Consider the following 8,638-nt stretch of genomic DNA (forward strand, 5'->3'; position numbering starts at 1 on the left):
TAGCTTTGTTGCTCTTGAGAGGGTTTTAAATTTTTTTTTATATCTGGCAAAATAAATCTTTGATCCCCATGGGTAGCCTCATCCTAACTCAGTGTCATCATTTAAACAGACTAGAATCTAAGCTATGCAGGGATTCTTCCTTATTAACATGATCAACCATTGCTCTCTTCAGATGAAGAAATGTCCAGATTTTTTCCTATTTGTTCATTTATAAAACATTAATTAACACTTATTGTGGCCTCACCCTAACCCTGGGTTCATCATTTGAACAAAATTAAATCGAAACTATGAAAAGAAGGTTTTCTTTAAGTTTAACTCGTTTGGCCAATGGCTTTTGAGAAGATTTTTAAAGATACTCCCACATTTTTGCTATTTCTAAATTATCGCCTCTTGAAAGAGGACGTGACCATTCTAGTGATCCAACTAATTTGTTTTTTAAGTAAGGATTCAGGATTATCACATAGAACATAGAAGATGATAAATGAAATGAAACGAAATTAAGACAAAATATAAAATACAATTAAAATTTCAAAGGTCCTTAAAGGTGCATAAACACGGATTAAGTTTAATATTTTTCAAATTTTCTGTATAATATCGCAACTTTTATGTTGATATAGCTTTTCACACAAAAATATGATACAAACATATTTCCCGGAAATTATTTTAATCTACATATTTCGGAACGCATTTGATTAACACATCCTTGTATTATCACAAATTGTACTTGTTCATTAATTGTATTTAAGTTTTGTTTAAGTTATATATTTAAAGATCAAACTGTCTACTGATTGGGTATACAGAAAAACAATCTACGCAAAAAAAAAAAAAAAACTTTAGCAAGCAGTATGTGAAACAGTTAAGACAACCCATCTCCAATCCCCACCCCTGCCAAGTAATTGTATTTTTTTTAAGTCCAAGAGGCATAATTCTGTTAGTTATTGCTTGAAATCCGTGGATAATGCAGCGTATAAATGATGATCTAGCAATCAGTATGAAAAAAAAAATTGTGTCATTTCATTTAATGATAGATTATATTTTCTGACACATAAACACACAATATAAAACTGCATAAAATACAACTTTGAAAATATATTGACATGTACTATATACAGTATCAAACAAAAACAAAATTTGCATGTTTCACAATAACGTATGCCAGATTTTTGCATCATTTTAAATTTCAAATTCAATTGTAAAATCGTGCTGTAATTGTCGATGTGTAATTTTAGATTAACCCAGAGAAACAATTTTGCACAACATATATATTTTCAACATTCCTTCATTCTTCCTATTCTAAAAAAACGAAATGCATAATCCCGAATGATAATTAATAAACAATGCATGATTTCAAACAAAGAACTATAAAAAAAATCAAACAAACAAACAAATACAAAATTAATACATGTACATTGTACAGGCATTTTCAAGTTCAAACAATGCATAATATAAATCAAAGCACTATAAAGGAAATCAACAAACAAATTTAATACAAAATTAAAACATGTACAGACATTTTCAAGTTCAAACAATGCACAATATAAATCAAAGCACTATAAATGAAATCAACACATAAAATTAATACAACATTAATACAAGTACACACATTTTCAATTTCAAAAAAAAAAAAAAAGAAAAGATAAAAAAGAAATCAATTATATATCGACAAATGTAAAACATGCAATTAAAAAAAGAAATGTTTCTGTGACGTGAATTTTTATTTCATAGAATTTTGCGTACCTTCTTCAGCTAATTGTTGTTCAGGGGCTTAAAAGACACATGCCGTGAAAATCTGTACATATTAAGGAATATTTGATATATAACCCCCCACCCACCCACCCACCCCCGAACATATAATCTTTATACAATTAAAAAACATTGTTCCAAACGAATTTCGATTAATCAACAGAATATAACTATATGTTGTAAACATAACAGTTCGAACACATGTGTCAACTGTATATAGCTAAAATTTATTTAAATAAAGCCCTTAATTACACCCAAATAAATAATCATTACTCGTCTTACACAATAAATTTAAATATTACAAAAACACAGTACTATGGTTTAGCTTTATATCAAATAACGACTGCTTCCTTGCTGCTTACAAGAACAAAAAGAATTATGTAGCCGCAAGCCTTTGCTTTCTTGAAACAAGACGCTTTATTAGACTGAATTTGTTTTATAGCTTAAACCTTTAAATAGCAGTAGTACAATATAATAAAGAAAGCCATATGACATAAAAAATAAGTAAGCTTAATAAATGTCTGTGAATACGTAAACATTTTATTCAAAAGAACTTTTTTTGTGTTTTCTTAGAAAAAAAAAATTAAAAAAAATAAAATAATTCTTGCGTATTAAAGTATTACAATTAAATATCAACAATAAAAAAGAAATTCTTTTAAGTGCAATATCTCCATCTCGCTTTTACATACGCAGTATCCATCTCAAAAGAATCAATTGTCACAGAAAATTTGGCGATTAACAGTACTGCAGTAATTACTAAATTTAAAAGAAAAAAAAAGAATCCACACAATAAATATCTGTAAACCAAATATAAAACACAAATTCCAAGCATTCCAACATTTTTGCAAGGTCTAATCAAAGCTTGAATTTATTTTCCTCCATATCTCAAAAATAACATGAAAACACTTGGTATTGAGAAACCATTGAATCCATCTTCAGAATAAAAACTGAGCACCATACTGTACTAAAAGTTCAGCGATATTGTCATGACCATATAAATATGCTATATACAGTGGACTCATATTGTCTTTATTGCATAAATTAATGCAAGTATTATTTCTCATTAATAATAATTCAACCGTGCTGTAATGTCCGTGTTCACAGGCTATGTAGAGTGGACTGGTCCCCTCGAAGTCACATAAATTGATGTCGGCACCTTTGTTCAATAAAAGTTTAACCATTCTGTCTTCATCATTGAGACATGCGTTGTTCAATAAAGGATTAACCTTGCCTTCATTACCTTTGAAACATGCTATGTACATCGGACTGCAGTTGCCTTTATTGCATAAATTTACATCAGAACCTGAATTAAATATAAGTTCGATTGTGCTGCAATGTGAGTTTTCACAAGCTATCCAAAGAGAACTATTTCCATCTTTTACACATAAATTAATGTCAGCACCGTTGTTCAATAACAGTTGTGTCGTTCAATCATGTCCATTTTGATAAGCTATCTAATGAGAACTGGCTCAATTTTTTTCACATAAATTGATGTCAGCACCGTCGTTCAGTAACAATTATGCCGTGTTATCAAATCTTTTGGACTGAATCCATCATTATCACATAAACTGATATCTGCACCCTTTTTAGTAGCAATTGTACCGTGCTATCATGTCCATTTTGACAAGCTATATAAAGAGGACTGGCTCCATTCTTATTACATTATTACGTTAAATTGATGTCGGAACCGTTGTTCATTAACAGTCGTACAGTTCTATCATGTCCCTTAAAACACGCTATGTGAAGAGGACTGACTCCCACATTATCACATAAATTGATGTTGGCACCATTGTTCAGTAACAGTTGTACCGTGCTATCATGTCCATTTTCACAACCTATATAAAGAGGACTGGCTCCATTCTTCTCACATAAATTGATGTCGGCACCGTTGTTCAGTAACAGTTGTACCGTGGTATCATGTCCATTTTGACAAGCTATATAAAGAGGACTGGCTCCATTCTTCTCACATAAATTGATGTCAGCACCGTTGTTCAGTAACAGTTGTACCGTGCTATCATGTCCATTTTGACAAGCTGTATAAAGAGGACTGGCTCCATTCTTCTCACATAAATTGATGTTGGCACCGTTGTTCAGTAACAGTTGTACCGTGCTATTATGTCCATTTTCACAACCTATTTAAAGAGGACTGGCTCCATTCTTCTCACATAAATTGATGTCGGCACCGTTGTTCAGTAATAATTGTACCGTGCTATCATGTCCATTTTGACAAGCTATATTAAGAGGACTGACTCCATTTTTCTTACATAAATTGATGTCAGCACCGTTGTTCAGTAACAGTTGTACCGTGCTATCATGTCCATTTTGACAAGCTGTATAAAGAGGACTGGCTCCATTCTTCTCACATAAATTGATGTTGGCACCGTTGTTCAGTAACAGTTGTACCGTGCTATTATGTCCATTTTCACAACCTATTTAAAGAGGACTGGCTCCATTCTTCTCACATAAATTGATGTCGGCACCGTTGTTCAGTAATAATTGTACCGTGCTATCATGTCCATTTGGACAAGCTATATTAAGAGGACTGACTCCATTTTTCTTACATAAATTGATGTCGGCACAATTGTTCAGTAACAGTTGTACCGTGCTATCATGTCCAATGTGACAAGCTATATGAAGAGGACTGACTCCATTTATATCACATAAGTTGATATCGGCACCGTTGTTCAGTAACAGTTGTACCGTGCTATCATGTCTTACTTGACAAGCTATATGAAGAGGACTGGTTCCATTCTTGTTGCACAAATTGATGTCGGCACCGTTGTTCAGTAACAGTTGTACCGTGCTATCATGTCCTTTTTGACAAGCTATATAAAGAGGACTGACTCCATTCTTCTTACATAAATTGATGTTGGCACAGTTGTTCAGTAACAGTTGAACCGTGCTATCATGTCCAATGTGACAAGCTATATGAAGAGGACTGACTCCATTTATATCACATAAGTTGATATCGGCACCGTTGTTCAGTAATAATTGTACCGTGCTATCATGTCTCTTTTGACAAGCTATATGAAGAGGACTGGTTCCATTCTTGTTGCACAAATTGATGTCGTCACCGTTGTTCAGTAACAGTTGTACCGTGCTATCATGTCCACTTTGACAAGCTGTATAAAGAGGACTGACTCCATTCTTCTCACATAAATTGATGTCAGCACCGTTGTTCAGTAACAGTTGTACCGTGCTATCACGTCCCCTATAACAAGCTATATAAAAAGGACTGGCTCCATCATTATCACATTCATTGATGTTGGCACAGTTGTTCAGTAACAGTTGAACCGTGCTATCATGTCCAATGTGACAAGCTATATAAAGAGGACTGACTCCATTTATATCACATAAGTTGATATCGGCACCGTTGTTCAGTAACAGTTGTACCGTGCTATCATGTCTCTTTTGACAAGCTATATGAAGAGGACTGACTCCATTCTTGTTGCACAAATTGATGTCGGCACCGTTGTTCAGTAACAGTTGTACCGTGCTATCATGTCCATTTTCACAAGCTATATAAAGAGGACTGACTCCATCCTTCTCACATAAATTGATGTCAGCACCGTTGTTCAGTAATAATTGTACCGTGCTATCATGTCCATTTTCACAAACTATATAAAGAGGACTGGCTCCAACATTATCACATAAATTGATGTCAGCACCGTTGTTCAGTAACAGTTGTACCGTGCTATCATGTCCATTTTGACAAGCTGCCAAAAGAGAACTGTCTCCATTATTATCACATAAATTGATGTCGGCACAATTGTTCAGTAACAGTTGTACCGTGCTATCATGTCCTTTGAAACAAGCTCTATGTAGAGGACTGACTCCATTCTTGTTGCATAAATTGATGTCGGCACCGTTCTTCAGTAACAGTTGTACCGTGCTATCACGCCCTCTGTAATAAGCCTTACAAGGATGACTATCTCCATTCTTAATATCACATAAATTGATTTTATCACCGTAGCTCAGTAAGGATATAGTTGTATTATCACGTCTTTCTCTAGTTTTTGTGTCGGTCTCTTTGAAATGATCTTCATCATTTGCAGCGGCAAGTATTAACGGATTCCACAGGTCTCCAGTTGTTAACTTATTTACGTCAGCACCAAGTCTTAATAATTCCTTTACTACTGAAAAGTTATGAAAAACCGAAGCAACATGAATTGGTAAAGAGTCATCCCATATTTCCATCATTGCTGTTTTTTTATATTCTTCACTGAGAGAATTTAGTAGGTTTAAATCGCCATTCGCACATATAGCAGTAAATATAGGATATTCTTTTAACTTTGTTTCAGTGATTTTTTTTATGAAAAATGAAGAAATATCAGAATGACAAAATACAGTAAGGCCAACTAAAGGGCATATTTCTCTTTCAAATGAATAAAGGAAATCAAGTCTTGTGAAAAAAGATCTTTCAAATGAACTTTGAAATTCCGATATGTCTTTTTCACACTTAATTTTTACAAGAAGTATTTCAAGCGAATCCACTTTTTCCTTGAAAGAATTGATCACACTCTCTTTCCTCAAACATGGATTGAGTAGGACATCTACAAGGTGTTCGGTTTGCATGTCAATGATAAACCTGTCCACAAGATCATCAATGTACTCTTCAGGAAGGTAAACAGTGAAGGGATTGCGATCTTCCCCTTCTGTATCGTCTTCTATCCTCACCCGGCGTCTCAGAAAACCACTGTCTGCGTACTGTATTGTTTCTTGTGGACAATCAACACCAAACACTAGTGTCGTTATCTCCATAATAAAGTCGTGAAGGAATTGGAAAGCATTTCCGACACGTTTGACATAGGATCCTTTCAGTTCATGTAGAGTACTACGAATGACTGATACATGTGTGTTTTCTTGTAACTCACACATACCTAAAACTTCTTTAAATTTCATCAAACAAATATCATTCTTTACAATAGCATCGATTTTCAAATTGTTTTTAAAAGCCACTATCAAGATAAGTGAGCAAAATCTTTTCTTGTCTGTTTTCTTCCAAACTTCAATTTCCTTTTTAATAAATTTGTACGGATTTTTAAAGAAATCGACCCCCTTTTCTTTGTAGTTCGCCTCCCTTGAATAAAGCTTACAAAGCAATGGGAAGTAAGCTTCGGTTTTGATTATTTCGGTAAAAACCTCCTCGGATAAATGAAGATTCTGTGAATACTGATTTAAGATCGCTCTTTTCTCGTCAATCGTCAGTCCATTTTTTTCGTTATCAATTTCTACTGCAGATGAGTCATCCAATAAGTTACCCTTGATTCTCTTGTCATAAAAGACACATCTTCTACATGATATCAATAGTTTATTTTTCTTCAAACAAATCTCCAGCGTTTTCTCTAAACTTTTCCATGAATGATATAAAATTTCATCTAACTTAAAGGATCATTGAATACAAATAATGTACGATTTTCTGAGACTCCGGTTGAACAGATCTTTTTAATTTCTTGCACCTTATCCACCGGTATGACATTCCATCCCTGCTCTTTTAGAAAAAGTGCAATATGCTGAATTATTGCAGATTTTCCGGACCCAGAATTTCCAACCACTGTGATAAGGTTAAGACTTTTAAGTTTTTCTTGAACTACTTCACTTGCTCTTGTAGGAATGAAATCAATGTCGTCTTCTCGCCAATTGTCCAGAATCTCTTTTACCAGAGTATTTTCTGAAAAAGATATCTTTTTAAGATAATAAGTATAAAAACAGAAAATAGGAAATTGTTAAATTAAATTGTATTTTTTTTTTGGTAAAACTGTATAATTGTCCACCAAGATTGTTCTTTTAAATTCAACTACCGGTAAATCTGAATTAAGTATTGAAACATACTGTTGCATTATTTATTTTCAAATTCATTCAAAAGTCAAATGTTAGCATGAAACAATATTCTCCGCCTGATCGTATGTAGTAAATATTTTAAAGACAGTATTTATTATAGTCACCTTTGTCTTCGAATTTTCTTTTCAATTCTTGCAAATCCTTTTCCACAGAAAATATTTTTTCCATTAGAGATTGGTTATTCTTATAATCTGCCCTAAGTTTTTCTATGACTGTTGTTTCGTACTCCTCTTCCAGGGCCTGACTTTGAATATTACTCAGGCCAGACAAATAGTCTTTGTTTGTGTGCGTTTGCTGTCTTTGGCAGATATCAGTTATGATTGACCACGTGTCATCAAACTCTGTCTGTGAGGTAGAAGCCGAGCTTATGTGTCCAAACATGTTGTTTCTTATCATCCTTATCCTCTCAACGTCATCGCCAATCGTTATTTCTCTCGCTGACGGCATCGTGTTCCCACCCCAACCTTTTGTTGGACGAGGAATCTTTTTACATATGTTTCTTATCAGTGTATATAACAATGTAATATCAAACTCTTTATAACCATCTGTTCTGGCACCTATAAGACGAAGTTCTTGCTCGGGGCGTATGCTTTTGTAAATTGATGATGCTTTCACTTTGTTGTAGACAAGACCAGGAGGTACCTCCATTTCTAAGACATCTCTACCGGCCTGGGTCAATTCTTCGTTTATTGCCATTCCGAGTTTAGCAAACCTAGAACGGTCGCCAGGGTTTGCTCCAGAGGCCATATTCGAGTTCTTGCAGTTTAATTAACACTCTGAAATGACAATACAATGTTTTATCGATTTTTTTAATTTACCTACGAAGACAATCATGATATTTTTTGCAAAAGTATTCATTTCTTAAGGAAGTTATATATTTCAGCTTTAAGCATGTCGGTGTGTCTTTGTTTAATAGCTAGTCACGAATTAAAATGATAATTCGTTTTCCTTATTAAAACTGTTCAACTGGAAATTGAAATGGTACACGTGAGTTCAGAATCCAGCATGAAAAATACAGTTGAATTAATTTATTACACAGATGCTAAAAATCACA

At 33.8% G+C, this 8,638-nt stretch overlaps 1 pseudogene; it reads right to left on the reverse strand.

Annotated features, from left to right (window-relative positions):
- Positions 1 to 3,363: 3,363 nt before the first annotated feature.
- Positions 3,364 to 8,348, reverse strand: LOC134258844 (serine/threonine-protein phosphatase 6 regulatory ankyrin repeat subunit B-like; annotated as a pseudogene).
- Positions 8,349 to 8,638: the final 290 nt, after the last annotated feature.

This window comes from Saccostrea cucullata, unplaced genomic scaffold (assembly GCF_032062105.1).
Source record: "Saccostrea cucullata isolate Sc308-1 unplaced genomic scaffold, CSIRO_AGI_Scuc_v1 ctg6092, whole genome shotgun sequence".
NCBI lineage: Eukaryota > Metazoa > Mollusca > Bivalvia > Ostreida > Ostreidae > Saccostrea > Saccostrea cuccullata.